Genomic DNA, 22,047 nt, shown 5'->3' with positions numbered 1-22,047 from the left:
AAAGGGATGAAATATTAAAACACAGGGAAGTTTAAAGGGGAAGATGCTACAACTTGGTGCATTTGCTATAATGCAACTTCGCTTTACTCCTATTGTCCGTAGCTCAATTGTCCACTCAATTGTCGTACTCCTATTGTCCAGCTAGAGCTGGAAAAAGCAAACCTGCTCCCGTGTGCCCCCAAAGACATGAGCTGCAGACCCCTTCTCTTTTCCTGAGTCCCGAGACAGCCGCTGGGATGACCTGGCAATTCTATAGAGTATATACGTGCACTCAATAGGGAGGTTTTCCCAAGGGATTTTTTTTTTTTCCTTTGAACAAAATCATGTCTTTTCAAAGAGCCAAACACTGAATTCCTTGCCTGCAATTTAAATTAGAAAGAAACCACAGCATTTTCCTTGGGTGAGGACGTCACAGCTCACTGTTAGCACCAGCTCCTATTTATCATGTTTATCACAGTGACAAATGAAGCTGTGATTTGTGCCGTGTGGTACTGCACAAAGAAATAATATTCCAAAATCCTTCCTCAGAGACGCTTACAACCTGGATGGCACCACACGGTAACACGCAGAAGCAGGCAAGCAGGTTGGAGCTTGATGGACTAAAGGAACACAGGAGATAACAGGCACCACTACCTGCACGTATATTAAACTTCCTTTCCTTCACACCTCTCCTTTTCAACTAAAAACTGCTAATCTTCTTCTAACTCTGGTGTATAATTAGTGACAAACATACCTTAGGTACATCATTCACATTGCAAGGACTGTATGCTCTAATTTGCTATACGGTTTATGAAAACCAGCTGTTTTCTAAACGACAAAAGCAATCGGTCCACTAGATGGTGCTGAGAAAGTGCAATCTTTAAAAATGAAAGAAAAATTTTTTGAAGAAATCAGCTAACTTCGATTTTATGAAAATAGGACCGATATTTTACAAAATCAAACTACACATGGAAGTAAAATTCAAAACTGGAACAAACTCTTCCCTTGGCCTTCTCTTGCACTCATCCTCGTTCTGATCTGCAGGAGAGGGACGATGCACAACTTCAGCTTTGCAAATTGAATCCTAATTTTCATTTCTGCTAGAGCTAATAAAAACCGGTCCTTTTTGGTTCCTCTCTCCTATGGGTGCAAAATTACAGGAGACTTGCAAATATATATTCAGTTAGTAAGCTGGTTACTATCCATTCAAATTCCAGTCAAGTGTCATTTAGTAATCTGAAATTCTGGCATGGTATTTTGCACTGCTTGGAAAAACAGGAACTGCTCCTCCTGCTAGGAGATATTCCCTGTCATTAGGGGAAAACAAAATGGCCCTGTGGGACCTGTAATGTTCTTCTCTCCTAAACACCCATTTAATGCCTGCAAGTTTCTAAGGTAACAGGTATACACTACGAAAGACTTGACAGACAGCCTCATGAGAGTGAATGAAACTGTTTCTGGAAAGGATTTAGTTTATAGCATTCAGAGCAGGTAATCAATGAATGGCCTGATAAAGGAAACTGGCCTCTGATTTTAGCAGAGCTCTTCCATCTAAAAGGCATTCCTCAAGATGGACACCCCCCCCCAAATCATGTCTCACCATAAATTCTGCCTAAACTAAGAGCATACATTTTTCTAGGAATCTGTTAACATACAACCAGAAAGACATAAGTTTTACTTTAAATATAGAAAAAGGGTCCTTACAAGAATACAGGAGGTCCTGCTGTAAAATTTTCCCCACCCACTCTTACAGCAACAAATCTAGGACATTTAAGGAGTGCAAACTAGTTGAATAACTGCAAACTTTCACTGCAGCATCTGCAGTAACTTTGCAAACCTATACATTTAAGAGATAAACAAACAAAAAATCACCTCAACAAATTTGGAAATTCCTTTCCCTGTTGCTATTAGATATGTCTGTAAAACAGTGGGATGAAGAAGAAAATGATTGCTTAACTATATGACAGTGCTTACCATCAATCATCATTTTCTGATAGCCTTTTATATAGTTTCCAGCTCTTTCTAAGAAAAAGAAAACGAAAGCGGGATGTACAAATACGTAACAAATTGCTCCATGCCCTAACACAACATAGGGTCAATGTCAAGGCCCTCGTATCTCATTAACTGCAGGAGGGCACAAAAGCAACTGTAGGGATTAACACTGCAAGAAGTCATCAGACATCACGCTCTGCCTTGATGTATTTCTGATGCACCTTTCTGTAGCTAATTAAGAGCTCAGCCAGCTCCCCTGCATGGTTTTCAGATGTTGCCTTCTAAAACTGAGCCAGAGCTGTTAATAACAATGCTAATTCAGAGGCAGGATCTCATCCCACGCGTGCTGGGAGAAGCTCTACTTGAACTAGTTATGAATTACACCTATGCACCAGGTTAATCCAGCTCTGTACAGATTTGAGCAGGCTGAGGTTTAACTCATTTCCCCCTCTTTGATCCAGTGCTGAAGAAACTCTACTTTGAGCCACATTAAACCTTTCCATGTAGGTTCAGACATGGGAAGAAAGGAGCAGCATCAGGAAGTATTATGACTCAGAGAAAGATCCCAGCAGGACACTGTTAAATTGAGATGGCATTTGCTGTTGAAGCTGTTAATTACAGTACTTTCCATGTCCCCGTGGCAGTGCTGACTGGCATCCCTCTTTGTCCCCCTCCTCTGCCTCACAGGGAAGAACGAAACAGTACCACGTATTTGGGTGACAAAACAAAAAATCTGACTACTTGGCTTAGAGGCAGAGAAGGTGCTGTTGTTATTTTAGATCCTCACCAAGAGTGCATATGATGCAGGTTATAATTTAGACTAACTATTATTTTTAAATCAATAGGGTCATATAAAAGGAATGGATAGAAGCTGAATATCTAAAAATCAGGACACTGATGTTTTTTCCAAGGAAACAAGAAAAGCTGTAGGAAGCGTGTGGAAAGCAGCCATGTTTTCCACCTCTATTTTCCATTTGAAATACTAAATATTTTTCTTGCCACAAACACCTTTTTTAAGTGCTAAGAGTAACATTTTTTGTGACAAATGTAAAACAGACCAAGGGCTGTTCAAACACCCTTTAGATGCAAGATCCACTGGAGATTATGAACCTGTGTTTGAAAACTATGACTAGCAGAGGTACTGCCCGAAATTCATCTTCACCGGCCTGCTTGGCTGCCTCATAAGCACAGCTCACTTCCAGTTACTAAAGCAATGGAAAACTGGGCAGTCGAGCCTCCCTCAGTACCCCAGAGTCCACCGATTTAAACAATGTTTTACATCTACAAAGGTGTCCCGTATTTTCCTTCCGCACCTACTTTTTTACTGCTAATGCTTCTGCCTGGCAGGTTCCGCAATGATGCCTTGTATTACATTTTCTGGACCCAAGAATCAAGATCTCATTACCAAAGAACAGCAGGACACGTTGGCCACTACGGTTCTTTGCAGCAATCAGCAGCAGTGGGCAGGGGGGGTCAATTAGCAGCTTCTGGAATGAAAGTGTCCAAACCCAAGAGCTATTATGTCTATTTAGCATCTACTTCGGAAACTGCAGATAACTTCTTCGGAAACTGTAAGTTAGCCTTGGCACTCCAATCTTTACTTGAGGTTTTGGTCCTCCCATCTTATCTTCAGATAGCCCAGATTAGCTTAGACATAATATGTTGTGGGAGGCTAAAAAGCTCTGCCTAATGAAATAAATATTAAGTTGCTTGTTATCAGCTCTGAAGTAGCAACAGGTGGATTTTTCTTTCTGCCCTCCCCACCACTTCCTGAACGGATTCCAACTATACAGAAATACACAGAGGGCTTCTTGAGCATCCATTTAGGTACTGGCCAGGAAACATCAACATTTCATGAAAACAACAACAGTGTGTTCTTAAGATCAAAAAGTCAGCTTTTACTAAGAGTACTTTTTTTCTGTTTTTTTTCTTTTTTGAGGACAAAGCAGTATACAAATGACAGCTGGGTGTTGGTCCAATGCAAAACACGCTACAAAAAAAAGGGTCCAGCTTTGAATGAGACAAGACTTGGCAGCAGGTATTTACTGTCCCGACTACTGATACTGATAATGCCTTAAGGTGGATTTTAACACTGGAAAATATTTTGCATTAAATTAAAAGCACTATTTAGAGAAAAAATTAAGGGAGTTCACAGGATCACAGACTGGCTGAGGTTGGAAGGGACTATGGCGATCATTTGGTCCAACCACCCCTGCTCGAGCAGGGCCACCTAGAACTAGTCTCATTCCAAGGAGGGAGACTCCACCGCCTCTCTGGGCAACCTGTGCCAGTGCTCGGTCACGCTCACAGGAAAAACATCAGTGTTTCCTGATGTTCAGAGGGAAACATCTGTGTTTTGGTTTGTGCCCATTACCTCTGGTCCTGTCACTGGACACCACTAAAAATAGCCTGGATCTGACTTCTTTGCACCCTCCCTTCAGGTACTCGTACACACTGATGAGATCCCCCCTGAGCCTTCTCTTCTCTGGGCTGAACAGTCCCACCTCTCCCAGCCTTTCCCCATAGGAGAGATGCTCCCGTCCCTTCAACATCTTCGTGGTCCTTCATTGGACTCTCTCCGGTATGTCCATGTCTCTCTTGTAATGAGGAGCCCTGAAATAGACACACCAGCACTGAGTAGAGGGGAAAGATCAAGACCCTTGACTTGATGGCAGTACTTTCCCTAATGCAGCCCAGGATACCATTAGCCTTCTTTGCTGCAAGGGTACATTGCTGGCTCATGTTCGACTTGGTGTCCCCCAGGACCCCCCGGACTTTTTCTGCAAAGCTGCTTTCCAGCAGGTTGGCCACCTTCCATGCTGCATGGAAGTTGGACTTTTCACACAGGACTCAACTTTTAAATACTTTTTCTCCCTCTCTTTTCCTTGCCTGACAAAAAGTAACTTTTCCAGTAAGACATTCAGTAAACTTTCAAGACATCCACAACACTGATCATGGGAGCAGAGAAAAGAAAATACAACAAACACGTCACAGACCTCATGTTTCCCTCCCTGGGCCTGACAAAGTCATCTGAAAAAATCTTAAGTCCTGTATAGGTATGATGAGATTTTAATTATCCTTTCTGCTGAGCCACACCACCATGGGCAGCCAAACACTACTCAGCCTTGAGCCCATAGACCTCAGCAGCAGAGGCCCAGGTGACATTTTTTCAACAGAGAAAACACAAGATACACTTCAGGATCTCAAAAGACTGGTTAAAGCAAGCAAAAAAAAAAAAAAGAGGCGTGTGTTATCAAAATTCACACATATGACAGCCCCCATTTCGGCTTGGTGGCTACAATCATTCCTTGTTTCATATGCTGGGCATCAAAATAGGGAAGCAGGGCAAACACTTCCAAGAAAATTCAAACATTGATTATCTTAATCATACAAATACGATTAAAAACAAAAGAGTGTGTGTTTGTGGATACAGGTTACATAAACAGTATATCGTTTCTTATCTCTACCTGTTTAAATAGTGAAACAAATCCACATGTGGGTGACTAGGACTACAATAGCACAATTAGTCACAAGAGAATCATCAATATTATCCAAGAGGGAAACTAACTGCAGATAAGCATATCCAACAGTATTTAATATAACGTACACTTGTAAAACAACGTAACAGAACTTGCTGAAGGGTTTCTTATACTTTATCACAGTATTCCTTCAATGAGTTTTAAACCCTGTAAAATATTAGAGCACCGGCAATTTTAACACCAAAGGAAAAAAAAAATTCTTTATCATCTTAAAGCACTGATGCAATGGACAGCAATTACCCTTTGGAATTATCACTGCTAACTTGAGCTCTTTGAAGATGAGAAGTAACTGAATGGGAAATACACATTTGGGGTTGGGGTTTTTTTTGGTGGTTTGTTTTGGTTGGGTTTTTTTTGTAAGACACAACTCAAAACATGGTTCTGACTCTGGAAGATGCTGAGTTCCTTTTGACAAGCTGGTCAAAGAAACACCTACTTAACTCCAAAGACACAAGTAGCCAAATCCACACAAATGGGAGCACTTATATGCTTAACACTGATTCTGGCAAGTACTTGGTCAGACTGGGGAGATGGGGCTTGGCATCCAGCAATATCAAGGCATCAGGCAGTACACGTCAGGAAACAGGCAGGATATTTAAAGCTAAAGATATACTGGAAACACCAGAGAGCAGGCACAAAATGCCAGCAGAACTGAGCTATCATTATCCTACAAGAAGCATTATGCTTGTTTAAAACACACGGAGTTTTCCTTATGAGTGAGGAAAAAAACCTGAAGGAAACATGTCAGCACTTCAGAAATCATCTCTCCTATGAATGTTAACTAATATGCTCCTACTCTTTTCTAATTCCATATAAATCAAATGTTTTCCATGTAAATCATATGTTTCAGTACAAATCAATGAGCTATAATTAGAAACTAGCTGAGATAACCTGTCCCATCTGACCAAGGCTGCATGGGCTCTATCACCTTATCAATAAAGAAATCCTCAGCCCTCTCCTTCCAGAGCAGGGAGGTCAGTGCACGCTTCTCACTAGCGTTTTGCTCTATAGTTCAGCCAGTCATGCACTGCACGGGACGCACAGTTTTCCTGCACATGCACACAGCTTGGTTTTCTATGTAACCCTAAGTGCGAGCTCAAAGCTGGGACCTCCACGAGTTTAGGTCCAAAATCCCATGGAGCACTTTAACCATAGTTTTCAAAGTCCTACAACATGACCAAATAGAACTCTGGGTGCTGTGTGCCTGCTTACCACCAGACTACTCAACGCTGTTTATTTCACTGAGGACTACTGTTCTAAGATTTCAAAACATTCAGCTGTTTCAGCATTTTGATGGATATTTTTCCCCACTTCACAAAGCGGAATACAGCTTTCCCATCTGTATGCTCCCTTCCTGTAAGCTTTACTTGTAGCTTGATTTGGAATGATTTTAGCACAAGCCTTTGAAAAGACTGAGGAAAATTTCAATATGCAAGGCAGAGATCTTAGAAAGTTATGTCCTTCCAAGAGTAGATGTTTTTGTAATAGATGCTACTGTGCACAGTTTATACAGGTTATCATTACTGTAAGCTTTACTCTAGGGAGGTTCACACTGTGCATTTCTCTGAGCATTTTCTATCATCATCACTACTAAAGGAGTATACTGGAGAACACACAGAAGAAAAGCTTCTTCGGTCTGAATGTACCAAAACACCTAGATTGCATCTAAATGACGATGACTAATAACCTTTTGTCAGCTTAGGAACTTCAAATGTTATATACAAAGCAATAATCATGATAGTAATCATAATCATCAGAAGTTTCTAGAATTTTTGATAGGTACGCGAAAGAAATTTGTACACAGTCATACTGCTTTAAAATTCAAATGTCCATCAAATGCATTCTCGTTGTCACTTAAAGTAAACGAGATACTGCTTTCCAAGTCAGTAAACTTTCAAACTACACAAAAAAAGCTGTTGCTAGCATTAGCTTCTGCAACGTTTGAGACCAAATGAGCAGTTCAAAGCTCAGTAACTGATGCAAAACGCTACCACAAAATGGATTGCTTGTGTCAGCAACCAGCCTTCCTACCCTCCCACCTCAGCCTCTGTTCTGATGCCCGGCTCCAAGAAGACAAAGGAAACTGCTAAGACCAATAGCTCCGAAATGGGACCAGTAAAGCTCTGGTTTGCTTGGCAGCACTAAGTGCTTCTCTGCTTTTTAAGCCAGTCCCTTTTAAATCAGGATGGCTCCAAAATCTACTAAAGAACCGGAAAGAAAACCCATGAAAGCCACTAGAGCTCTTGTACCACACGGGCTTTATTATAGCAAAATTTTCCTTTCAAAGGGAAAAGTCCTAAGCTTCTTTCCACAAACCACCATCCCAAAACATCACCTGTGATTTCAATGGCCTTCTAATCACACTATTTTATAGAAATCCCTGCTTTTGGCTCAGAATTACGTAACTATTTCTGGATTCGGTGCTAATCCAAAACCAGTCAGATTTGTTTTGCAGGCTGATTTGCGGGTTTCAATTTTCAAGTCCTTAGAGTAATTCTTACAGGTTTTAGAAAGTTACACATATAGTGGTGTTGATATACGTAGCAAAAAGTGTAGTGTAATTCCAAGCAAATATTTATAAATAGGACGTAGGAAAAAACCATATACCTACTTAAAAACGCTTGAATTCATATAAGGCTAGCAGAGTCTTGTGTTTCCACAAGATCTGGGTGGAACCACACCTCAAAAGACATGTCCAACATTGGCAAATTGTGGTCAGCATCAGAAAACCCAGCTGTGTTTTTTATGGGCACCGTGCAGTGGTAAAAAAAGCTGTCTTTCCCACAGTGGGTGCTGTAGCTGAAAGGCCACCGTTAATGATTTACTTCGATGCAAATTTTTACAAAACTTTGATTGGGATAGTTCTCATAATTCAGAGGAAGAGATAAGATGGCCAACATACCTTCTTATAAATAGTAGCCATGACTAAAGGAACTATGATTAATTTTATTTTTTTTAACATAATGGAAAAATTAAAATAATTTATTAAAATAGTTACCAACATATGGTGTGATTTTTTACAAATGGTCCAGTACATCTGCCAGGGAAGTGAGTTGTAGCTTACTAAAATTTGTCGATACAAGCTATCTGCCAAGAGATGAGCAGCAAGTGTGGGAAAACAGTTTCTCAGTCAATACTGCAATGAGTTTCAACTTTAAAGGGTATACCTAATCAATATAATAATAATCAACACAGCTTTTGTAGCTTGGTGAAACTTCTCACTCTTTCTGAAGTTATCCTCTGGCTGCTCCTGCAGCATACTTCTGTTACACTTCTCAGTTGCCCTTCCAAAACACTTTTCCATTTGCTAAAACAACCCCAATTGTTTTTTATCTTCTCGTTATGCTAGTCAGCAGTGCTGATGGGTATGCAATAGCTTAAAGGGACTTGAAAGTTTCTATTAAGTCAAATAAAACCTATAGCTCAAAAATAATTATCTAAAATCCCCCATAATATTTTGCTATGAATCCTTTCTTTTTTTTTTTTTTAAAAAAGTCAATAGCCAGCATACTAGAAAAAGAGCTGGCCCTCTTGCTTTTTCATAACTTGATATTGACAATGTGGATCAATATACCCCACAGGCTAATAGTGCAGAAACCCCACATAATTTATACATAAATGCTGAATAAAAGGCTAAACAGCATATGTTTTTCATATCAGGACTATGAGAAATTCTCTTTTGGTACTCTAAGTAAGAGTATATTGCCCTGTCATCCTAGATTTTAAGTCGATGTCAAGTTGGCAGGGCGCCAAGGGAGAAGACCTTCTGAAAAAGGCGGCTAGACTTTTGCCACTTTATCCTTCCCTTTGGGCGCGCTGCTGCTTCGCTGCAGCGAGAGGCCTGGGAAATGGGGCTGCAATCGTGGTGGCACTGCAGCGGAGATGGCAAAAGGGGTCCAAACCTGCCGGCTCCTTCCAGGGGCACCTGGAAGTGAACAGATTGCTTCTTATAGGGTGAGACACTTGGGCTCCCTTCCTACCACAGGCACTAACCCTCTTCCCATCAGCCTGCGCAGGATTAAACCAACGAGAAGAAGCAACTGCAAGATGACAAGGAGGTGGTCACTGCACCCCACCTGGTTAACTGCTGTTTCTGGAAAGGTGCATTCACAGCACCGTGTTAAGGCTTCACTATGACCATCATCTAACAAAAACCAGTACTGCACCTGACTCCCTGACCCAGGCTGCTCCTCTCCAACTGTGGAAAACACAGGGAAAAAAAACCTTTTCTTTCACATACGTTACGGTCCACATATGCTAGTAAAATATATGTTAGCTTGTCTATATAGAAGTACCCTTTGTAAGTACATTCCTTTAGATTTTGGTCTGTGAGGATCCATAAGCAGGTAAGAGGACAAAGAGCAGACGGACTTTCCATATAAAGTTGTTTTAGGAGTTAGGCGCTAAGAAATGCACGCCTTATCCATTTTTACTTATTGACCTATACTCCAACTCTTGCATCAAAACAGAGGAAAAATAGTTCAAGCAAGCCCTTAGCTTTGGAAAAGCAGTAAGCATCATTTCCTTCCCCCTGGCATTGGCCAGATGCAAGGAAGCACACCAAGCATCACAGGGAAGTCTGACCCTGAATCCACCTACTGCCCATCAAATACATGGAAGAGCTCCGTGGCCACGTCGGCAGAGACAACAGCAGCTTTAACACTACTTGGTTTTCTTCGCTTGCTTTCTGCACCTCTGCTGCTTCCACTTAGTGAAAATTGTGTGGTTAACACACCTAAGGTTTGGCAGTGCAGTAACAGACGGGAATTATCCACACCTTCCACCTTCCAGTAAATTAAAAAAATACTGAATTTCTTGATAAGTGAAAACATAGTAGCAATTTATATTTTACAAAATATGTACTTCACAAAACTTGTATAAATTTCTTACATTTCTTTAAGCATGAAGGAGTCTCAAGAGAAAAATCAAGGTACCAGAAAGCAAATTAGAGGATCATTTTGCAAAGTCTGAGGGGGAAAAAAAAAAATCACTGATCACTCTAGTTAAAAGCAAATAAATTAAAAGGAAACAAATTAGGAATTAGGAAAAACAAGGTAACACAAAAAATTCGAAAAACTAGTGTAGTTAAATCAATGCCACCGCAGTCCTCCTATGCAAAGGAAGCTGAACAGCAGACACTGTTCTAACCACTTTTCCTGTTGTGAGTTGTCTGCGTTCCGCCTATAGTCCTCCTTATAGGAAGAGTTACTTCCCTTGTGCCTGTCTAGGCTCCTTCCAAGTGCCTGACAGTTTTCAATAATGTAATTTTTTTAACTGTGCTTGTTGTTCCTCTACCTCAAATCATGATTTCCTCTGTCAAGTAATCCTAAAGCAAAGAAAAAGGTCAGATCTCTACTATCCAGTATGTTCCAGATCTGCAAACCTCACCCTCTCCATTGCCTGCACATTCACCTGGGCACTCGTCTACTCACGCAAAGCAATCCTAAAAGTTCAGCTCCCTCGCTTCTGCTGTGGGCTTGCTATCTGCTAACAGCATTCCCCTCTGCAGCAAACAGGGTTTCCAGCAAGCAGATAAGAATCTGTGTGGAGAAGGCTTCTCTCTCTTTATCAGTGCTCTGAAACATTTGCAGAAGCTCCAGGCGTATTCCTGTAATACTCCCATACAGCCCAGTAAGTAAGAAAGAAAATATATGGTGAATGCAAGTTTGATTGAAACTGCCCAATGCAGGTTCCACTGACACTCTGCCAAGACACACCTGAAATCACGTGTCCAATACTGTGTATCACAGAAACATGTTCTTCCTACCTGCCCTTCATCAAGGCTGCGGGGTCCACAGCTAATTAACAGGCAGTGTCCTGCCACTCTTCCATACTGCAGTCACACTAACTAGACCTGCTGCTTGCTGGTTTTAGCAGTGTTTATTCCCAAAGAAACCAGCTAGATTTCAGCAACAGAGCAAACCATACCCTGCGCCTGTAATGCGTACAGAATATTATTTTCAGTGAATGAGCTTCATTTACTTGTGGTGAAAACCATGTGCTAATCACTTCAGAAAAAAAAGAAAAAAGCCTTACAGAAATCACAACTCTAAAGGGCATAGATGAAGGACAGATTTATCCTTCTGTAATGCTGACTGGGCGGAAAAAGCTGTGCATGCTTTCAACAGAAAACATCCAGCCCCTCCAAGTTAGGGACATAGATTCGTTTTATGTGCCATCAGGTGGCTCTGGCTGGATGGACACCCCCCCAGCTGACGATAGGCTGCTCCGTCTGTTTTCCAACTGCGTTCCCTACTGATAAGGGAGAGGACAAAGTGGCGCAGATGAGATGAATATAGCCTCCTGAATCATCAACAGGTCTTTGTTACCTGCAGACAAGACCTATCATTTCACTGATCGCACAATAACATAGGTGTGAAGGGGGAAAAGCTCATTGAAAGTATAATGCTATAAATCCTTATGATTTATGCTAAAATAAGTGACTGACAGCTCCTCTAAGGCTCTCTTTAGATTTAATGGGCTCCTCACAGACACGGCAGTTTAAATTTCACAGATGCCTGTAGCCAGCCCTGGTACTGGCAACTGTCTCCTGCTGTTGGTGATGAGCTGAAGCAGATGTGCACTTTCACCAACGGGAGAAATCAGCATCACCTTCATTTATGAAAGTTTTGCCTTTGCCTGCCTTTCTTAACCAGTATGCTGAAAATTAACAGGTGTGTCAGCAGCACAAACTGCCAACTATATATAAAAAGAAAGAATTAACATTACACAGGCTCTTATTCAATGGTGAAACATAGACATGTGGATATGGAAATGTGTAAGGCTGGTGTGACTTCAGTGCCCATCATTTCTACTTGTGGATATTACTGACATGTGTGATGGTATGAAACGCTGCCAAATATCAGAATCTGTTTCCACCTCATATGTATTTATGTATGTATGTGCATATATAAGCTAGCATCTGATGTGCTATTACTTTTCTTCTTTGCATGAATTCTTTATTGTTTTTACAAAAAAAACCTCTGCTTAAAATAATGCTGCACGTATAAAACAACACTGGAAAGGATCACACAACTGCAGCTCAAATCTGGTGGATGGGCTCACAGCTTACATTGATTTTTCCAATATAATATAACATTAGAACATATAGGTACTGTCCAGTTATTGAACAAATTGCTGTAAGTCTCAGCTGCCCTCAGAAGAAAACCATGAAGATTAGAAAATGCAAAGTATGGTTCCTATTCATTTTTTAAATTAATTAAATTTTAAATTAATATATGAGTTACTTTCTAGAATTTTAAACTGTAGGCATTTCTTTCTGCAAATACAGTGTTGCTATAAAGTTTAAAAGCAGCAGCATACCTTGTAAGGCCTATCTGTAGTTCCAAAAAGGGTACCAAAGAGTTAGTATAAGCGTGTGCTTAAACAGAAGCAATACAGAATTTCAGTCTTTCAAATATTTATGCACATATTTATCTTCAAGAACCAACAGTCCCACAGCACGAGGATGAGGGCATAAAACATCAGCATCACTACTAGAAAAGACTTATGCTGACTAGGCTTCCCTATTGCTACACATATTGTGGTAGCTTCCTGCAAGTCCATCATTCATATCTTATTTATAAGATAATGAAGAAGCACGATCAACCCATTGCTCAGGAACCCAGCCTAGACCAACCTTCGGTGGAGCACTTCAGGACCGCCGTGGAGCCACTGTTACTTCCAGGGTGTAACCTCTGCCCCATGAGCCGCCGGACTCCAGGCATGCAGTGTGCGCCTCTGCCACAAATAAAACCTGGTGAGTGGTTTGCAGGAACAGGGAAGCTTTGACCACCTGGGTAACGCACTACACCGGCTTTAGGGAACGCAATCGCCACTCGTTTCGACATCATCCTGAACAGCAGTATCAGACGTGATAGCAGCTGCACGGACTTGGATGCTTGTAATTTTAGATTTCGATGTGAATGGTTGAGTAAACAGCGATTCCTTGAGAGTAGCCCGCCTCAGTTAGATGCCTGGCTTCCAGCGCAGAGCGGCCACACTTACGCTGTCATTGAAACTCTCTGTAAACACATATCTTGGTGTGAAAGTGGGCCTCTTTCTCTAAATGCCTGTCAGAAACTCTTTGTGGAGAAGGCAATTGTGGTTTAGTTAGCATGACAGCTTCTGCAGTGCATTATGCTCTTGTCAACTGCATTAATGCCCAACTGCACTTTTAAGTATGGTTCAACATGCTGTTTTGACCTACATATTTGAGCCATAATTACCAATTTTCTTATCTAGGCACTGCTGCCACCCATATCGCCTCTTCTCCATGAGCAGGAACACAGAAGAGAGTTCTCCTGACTTTTTAATTTGATTTGTGGCAGGAGCTTTTACCTCTACACCGCTAGTTATCAATTTTTTGACACTAACCACGTACTGAGAGCATTACCATTTTGCAACAACCATCGAAGTCAAGGCGTTTGCTACGGAGCCCTTATGTTGGCCAAGCGCACAAGATACTGCGGTGCCAGGATGAAGCAAATCACCTACTGAAGGGCAGAGCCTTCATGCCCATCTTTATACCACAATACTGCAAAGTAAATGAGAGGTACCTTACTTCTTTCCTAAGAGACGTCTTGTGTTTTCTACAGAGAAACAGTATTCATGCAGTGCCCGGCCAGGGACTGCTTCGGCTTTTGGTAAGTTAAAAGCATCCCTGAGCCAGTCAGTCACAAGTCCTCCTGCCGTGCTGTGGCTCTCAAAGCCATCATGCCCAAGGGGACTCCTGGAGCACCCACTACCTACAACGCCAACCACCAACCACTACTCAGTGTCACACCAACCACCACTCTGTGTCAAGAGGAATGTGACTGTGCCGGGTACCTGGCAGAAAACACTTCCGAAAGGACAAAACAATCTCACAGCTACTTCAAGCCATCTCTTAGTGCCAGGAGGGGTGCTAGGATGGCTCAGTAGGGCAAAGGATCTGGCCCCCAAAGACAAAAACTTGTTATTCTGTCTTTTTTGAAGAAGCAGAATGATTTTTAATAGTCTCTAGCTTCTGTAAAAATATGCACTAATTAGCACACATATTTTAAAAAATGATCCTATACCTAATTATTCTGAAGAAATCCTAAAAACTAATTATTAGTTCTGGAATCCTGTTTCCTTTTTTGAGCCAGATGGTGCCCTCCCTAAAATACCATGGCTAGAGAATTATTTATGTGAGCTTTGACCATGTCTGAACAGCTCCAGGAATGATGTATGTTTTTAATGCCCTGATACTGACAACAAGCCTTTTTACTCTAAATTAATGGGAAACAAATGTCGCACGGTGAAGATAAAAGTGACTTTGCAAAGTTTAATCCTTTAGAAGTTGCCTTTTTTAAGAGACCAGAGTCCTTGCAGAAATGTCAGTATTGGCTTGTCTGACAGAACAGAGGGATGCCATGGCACACGCGCGTGCTCATGACACGTGCGTAGTATGGGTTGTGGGTGCATGGGAGGGGAATTCAATAGTATTTGGGACAATGTATCTAATTTTAGGCTAGTCTTAATTGGGTCTCACGCAAAAAAACCCAAACAAACTACCACCCCAAAACCTCAGAACACAAAACCAACCAACTAACCAGAATAAACCAAGCCACCCTCCAGCAAAGTAGCAGCTGCCTTTAGTTTCTCATAGGTAGAAATCAGCTTTTTAGGCTGACTTGCTTTTTAAAACCTTTTATATGCTTTTCCCCCCCCCCTCAAATGCATCTGATATGCAAATTTAGTCTGAAAGATAGATGTTCACAGCCTAAACCAAATCAGAGAATTAAGCGGCAGAAGTGAAGAGGCTGGGTTTTGAGACCCGATGCAGGCGCTGGGTGTAGCCCCCCCGGAGCAGGACTTCAGCTTGATTTAAGGTGCACCCCCTGCTCACCAGCCCATCCCCCATTGTTCCTTCCTGACAGAGCAGGACGGGGACCTTTGGACAGGAACCCAAAGCTTCTGCACACAAGGGCTGTGAACCTGGACCTTCAGAAACAGCATTCCAAAGTATCCTTTTAAAAGAAGTCAGTAAGAGCCTGAAAATATCAGACTTCCCACTTGCAGATTACCGTTTTCACCAATGGATCTGAATGCAGTTTCCCATGAACATGCTTGTTTTAAAACAGCAAAGCAAAGGCCCACAGACACGCAAGGCCTTGCCCACTGTGGGTGAGGAGGGCTAGCAGATGCAGCTAGGCGGGTTGGAAGAAGCCAGGGACAGTTGGCACAAAGAAGCTTTGAATCCAGTGACAGACCACCAGGCTGCAGAGCTGTAAGAGGGTTTCGGCACCATCATTCACATTATACCCTTGGCATTATCGTAAGACACCATTTAATAAGCAACACATCTCTGCTTTGAGGCTGACATACCAGCAAGTCCCTAAAAGCACCTTCACATTTACACCTGCCTCCTGTGCACCAACAGCTGCACCAAGACATATTTTTCCTCTCTAGACAGTCCATATATGTATCTGAAATTGGCTGCTGCAGTATTGAAATGAGTCCAACATAAAATTAATATCCATCATAGCTATTTAAAAAAATCCCTCAATATATTAAGTACTCTACAACCACAACAAGGCACCTTAAATCAAGCTGAATGCACCTGAGTAGGTTTTAATTATATAGATTTATCTTAGGTACACATCGTTTCTTTCACATTAAATTGTAATATGAGCCATTTGGTACATATAAAAATATTAAAACATATTTTCTTCTCAAAATGACTAAAATGTGATAAAAGCCCACACAATACTTCCCTTGCCTTGATGTTTTCAAGAGAGTACCATATGGCTTGTCTGAATCTCTCAACGAGAGGTTTCCTGAATTCAACGCTAATTTGATTTGGCAACTCCTTCTTTAGAAAAATGTAAATTCCCATAACATATTTTAAATTATATTCTATCTAACAAAATATTATTTCATTGTCATAAGCACGAGTAAGCTTTTACACATTTTTCATTTTCATGATAAAGGTAAATTGTTCAGATTTTAGAACTGGCAGTAGTATTATTTTCAAACATAGTATCTCTGCACATTATTAATAAAGTAATACTTCATACGTGCCTCCGTGCCTCCCCTATATCTCACTATATTAGGCACTCCAAAGATCTGGAGCACGTGGTAATCTCGTTCTTAAACAGCCATGCAAACTAAGAATGAAAAGCAAAGGAGGAGAAGAGCCTCATTGAAAACCCTTTCCTCTACAGAGGCCAGGCAGGCAGCATTTGGCAAGATGACTGCTTTGGGTTGGGTTCTCCACAGTCCTGCTACAGAAGACCATCTTTCCCAGGACTTGACTCACAGACCAACCAAAAGTAAGAAAATCAACAACTAAAGGCTTTTCTGAAGAAAATAGATTATGGGCCCAAATGAAATGCAGTAAAATATTCTGGTTTTGTCCTCAATTTCACACCAGGACTGAAATCACTTCTTTATTTCTCAGGATGGACACAATAGCTACAACAGAAATTGCTATTTAGTTACACTTCAGAGAACAAAGTAGTTTGTCATCATAGGATGCTTCTGTACTCCTAAAAATAACTGGAATACAGTTAGTACGATGCACATTCTTTAGAGCTATGTTAGAGGATTTTCTTTCCACCTAAAGAAAATGAAACTTGCTTGATTGTGCTGCTCATGGGTGCCCCCACAGGAAGCCATCGGATTAAGAACTTGACAATTTCCATCAAAGTTTCACAGGGAAATAGGAGATACTTCATATCCAGAGGTGTTGCGAAGCTGGGAAGGTGGTAGTGGTGGTGGGGAAGTGGAGAGCTGAGAAGGCAGCTGCAAAACAAGCTTAAGTTGTCAGGCTACCAGAGCATCCACCCTGCGGAGAAGTTCGCAAGGCTCCCAGGAGAAGACAAGCTTCCATGGAAACATCCAGCGGCTTCGTCTCCAGAGGATGCACCAACGGGCATGAAGCCACGGAAAAAAAAGCCATTTTTAGCTTTATTGCCTCTCCTTTACTTAGTTATCTCTCTGTACTTCTATTTTCAGTCGTTTCTGTGGAGCAGGGTAACCTGGCACCAGCCGTCAGGCTGCACAAACGTAGCTCTCAGGGGAGTAGGCGCCCAGGAATGTCACTCCCAGCATAATGGACAGGCGGCAGGAAGATACAAGGGAGCATCAACCCCCTCCTCAGTACTTGAAGAAGTCATCCAGCTGAAATGATCCTTAACAGACAAGGTGAGCGACGATTTAGACCCTTTTTTCTATCCCTGGCTATTAAGGGACAAGATAGTGGTATGCTCTGCTGGCAGAAGTATCACTTCGTTAACACTATTATTTGAAAAGAAGGAAAACAACAGGAAAAACAGTCTTTCCACCCCAAAAAACAACGTTCAGGGAATTCAGAGGGTGCAGCAGATTTGCCGTATCAAGGCAGAATCCTAACTAATTTTACAGAAGCAATTCTAATTAGGCAGGAAATGAAGAACAGTTCCTTTCAGGCTGGCTGAAAGAACAGTGGATTGATTTAAATCAAATCACTGATTTTAATCATGGATTTAAATCAACCAAGCAGGACACCTTGATTTAGCTCATCAGCTTTAATCTTGTACTTTTTATTTTTTTCCTAATGAAAGCTCATTCATTTTGTTAAGATAATGTGGGGAATTGTAAAAAGCACACTTCATGTTAAAATGGATTAAAATTTTTATTCTCACTCAACATTGATGACTTGTGACTACAATGCTTGAGCTAACTAATTTTTAACAGAGTTAAAAAGCATCACTTTTAAAAATCATTCAAATTTGAAAGCTCATACATGAAACACATTGTAAATTATTTACAGATTGTAATAAATCTAGGCCTTGATAAGTATAAAGGATTTCTGATTAGTTTTTTTCTAAAACTATTTAGGTAAAACACCCCAAACTTGCAACATCATAGCCTTCATTCTATTTGTGTTGAAGAACATTAGAGCCCGGTAAAAGGTAATGTATCACATTATTTAGGGACGCCTATCGATAGTATGAAACGTGATATTACTCAGCATTCTCTTAAAAAAAAAAAGTAAGAAGTTGTCCACATACTATTGTGGTCTCCATTAATAAAAAAAAAAATTAAAATAAGGAAAGCGTTGGTGTTGGGATCACAACGCTGAACTATTCAGAGTACTTCAAATATGAGATAGAAATCCTGACTAGGCACAACACAGAAAAAAAAGGCTTCATAATGTATTATGGGGAAAAATAAACCAAAGCAAGCATCAGCAAAAAGGCAGAGGACACTTACGGACAGTACTCATGCTGGAAAAGAGCCGGAGGTGACAGAAGAGCAGACTGGATTTCATGTGTAGGTACTTGTAATACAATGTGGCAGCAGTGCAGGGGACAACAAAGTGTATTGATAAGAATGAAAAAAGAGATATTAAAATGATTTAAGGGGTGTTTCAGGAGAGTGGGCTGATAAATACATCACATCTGATACACCCAAGCATTACCACTGTACAAATGCATCAGCATTTCATTCAATATTGTTTCCCTTTTTTCCTTTATTTAGAGGCTTGCCAGAGACAAAAATTATAAGAAAACACTAATTTTGTACCAACACACACCAAGACAAACTTCTCCACGTAAAACTCTGCAAACCATATACTAAGTTACATGAGCTAAATACAAGATAAAAAGTGTACAAATTTTGTAGCCAAGTAATATCTCATTTTATTGTATGTACAATTCTGACTCTTTTTGTTAGGGAAAAGCTCCTGATGAAAAATATCAACTCTTAATCCTTGTGAGCTACTATTTAAATCTTTACCAGAGTTCTAAGGCTCTGCTAAAAACGAGCAATGAAAAAATGGTGATGCTTTTATTCATTAGTCCTTCCCTCCATAGGCAATTCAAAGCAGCGGACTCAGAGCTGCTTATTTCCATGTCAATGTCTTAAGCGCCTTTCCCTACTCCCGGTTAGCTCTGCAAAGCTTTGACAGAAAGCTGGGGATGGAGCCCATCCCAAATCATTCCCAGCCAAAGCAAACCTAAACAAAACTTACAATCCCCTCCAAAAGATTAAGTATGTTTGATTTGCGCAGCCATATACTACCTCAGCAATCTCTGAGGATAATTTTTCCCCTTTTACTGACAATGTTTTTGAATAAGAAAAGATTTACATATGAATTTGAAATGTTACGATAACTTTGTGGTACTTTTCCTTACAAACTATGGGAACCCGAAGCACAAAGTGGCAATCTGCTAACCAAGACAGATGCAGTGATTCTGCTTTTTTGCCTTTTTTTTTTTCTATTGACCCATAAAAGGAAAGAAGGACTTTTTAAACACCACTTGGAAGCATACAAGTGATAAAAACAGTCAATCCAGAAGGAATATTCAGAAGAAAAAAAAACAAGCTACAGAAGGTAAATGATGAAGATTTAACAAAAGCTCCAGATTGTTGGCCTTCGGCATACACGTGTCAGATAAATTAAAGTACAGCTTAAACGGCAATGCAGAAGTTCTGCTTTATGATTAGCAGCTTCAGATATTTAGTTTTGTGTATTTGCTTGGGAGATAATTTTCTGAGGGCCAAGCTACATAATCTATGCACTAATGGGACTCCAGATAACTGAAGTTATCGACTTGCAGCTCCAAGAGGTTAATAGAAGAACACAGCTGCGCGTTGATTTGTTGGGTACCATGGCCTTGGAGGGTTGAAGACTATGCAGATGTACAACAGAGAAGCTTTGCAACATATTGAACAGGTCCACCTTTCACATAACAACAGCACATAACTGTGGCAAAAGAAACACCCTCCAAAATCACAGGCGTGATGCCAGTTAAGACTGAAAGTGGTGGCACTAAGAGATAAAATAAGCTGTATTAACTACTAACTGTGCTAGTATATTAGTCTTGAAGTGTCTTTTGCACAGTATCTCCTCTCCCCTGCATCCCAGTAGGATTAGATGTTCTCCAGATGTGTTTTTGAATGCTGGATTTGTTTATGTCACCCTCCGAAGTTATAAACCAAGGTCATATAATTTGGTGTGGATCATTCAACCGTGGTTTCTCCTTCCAGCAGAGGGGAGAGAGCACGGACAGAAAAGCTCTCTCAATGTAAGCACTTCACTTTCTCCGCTCAGTCTTCACACCTGCATCTTTTCAAATTACATGTTTCAACTGAAAGTAAATACTCAATGCATTCAAAATCTTGAAAAAAAAACATGCTATCTATCCTAAGAGACCTTCCATAAATCACGCTATTAGATCAGGACAATGAAACTGGTTCAAATGCTATTTCGCAGAGCATTGAAGACATCTCGTGAGATACTCTATCATCTCATTTTAAACACAAATTTATCATACAAACAGGAAAAAAAAATCAGAACGCACACCTGCTTCTGATGCTGCTTACAAACCTCAGCCTGTACAAGCTCCTCTGACAGTAGAAAAGCTGCACAGTCTTATAGCTGATGAATGCATCTTTTATAATTCATGTGTTTATTTTTTGAAAAATCATTAAGCTTGCTAAAATTACCTACTAAAGAGAAAAAATATCAAACCTTTTGGTAATCAATAAAACCCCAAAAGATAAAGAACATCTATTGAGTAAAATAATAGCTATTCCAGCTGGTTTTAGTATACCTAGCTGGATACACCTATGCTAGCTGCTGTAGTTAGTGCAAACCAAGGACGGACTTTTCCCCGTTTTCCATCACAGCCAGAACTGCTATGCATAGTCACTTATCATAACAGAAACACATGCTTAGGAATAATTACTAAAAAACACCTTACTTTGTACTTTTCACCAGATATTACTTTGCAGATGAATTCAAAGCATAAAAGCTAATAGTAAGATAAACTACAGACGTAGCTGTTTACTCTGTAGACGGACATTCGACCTGCTTTACTGCCTCTTCCTTATTTCTTCTATTCATTGACCAAAGAAACAAACCCTCTCTTGTCTTCTGGATACAGCCACTGGAGAGGAGTGAAGTATATATTACCAAGCAGCCTTTTGGCTCTGTCGTAGTCAAAGGAGCAATATGCTAAGCATAACACTCATACAATTTTCTTTCCTACCTAATTTCACGTTGTAATTTTAATGAAGAACACATTTAAACAGGTATCTTCACTCCCATGTCTTTTTAATCCTAGGTAATTTTTTAACGTCTACATATTTATGGATTAAAACCTAGATCTAACAAAAAAAAAGTCTTCTGAATAATTCTTTCCTCGGACTTATGGTTCATCACCTTAACTTGTGGTTTGTCTTTCACCAAACACAGAATGCATCATTTCTTATCTTCATTCTTTACAGAGGATATGCCATCTTAAACAGAGTTTACATTCTCCTGTGATAACAGTTGCTTCTAAACAAGCGGATAAAATTATTTCCATTTATAACTTGTTTTGCTGATTAAAAAAAACCCACATGAAAGGAGCTGTATAAATATGAAATTATATTAAAGCATTCATTACTTCTAGCAGGAAAAACAAAAACAAAAATCCAAAAGAAAATTCAAGTAGAGCTAATTAGCATTAAATTAAATATTTTAGGTCAAATACTAGATCTTTGATAGTTGATTTTTGCATAAAGAACAATATTTTTAATT

At 40.4% G+C, this 22,047-nt stretch overlaps 1 protein-coding gene across 3 annotated transcripts in view; it reads right to left on the bottom strand.

Moving 5' to 3' along the window:
* Positions 1-22,047, bottom strand: part of ALCAM (activated leukocyte cell adhesion molecule) — a 121,209-nt gene that overhangs the window by 36,526 nt on the left and 62,636 nt on the right. The window lies entirely within an intron of this gene.

Source organism: Larus michahellis, chromosome 1, assembly GCF_964199755.1.
Source record: "Larus michahellis chromosome 1, bLarMic1.1, whole genome shotgun sequence".
NCBI lineage: Eukaryota > Metazoa > Chordata > Aves > Charadriiformes > Laridae > Larus > Larus michahellis.
This window is presented reverse-complemented; position numbering and strand designations above follow the sequence as displayed.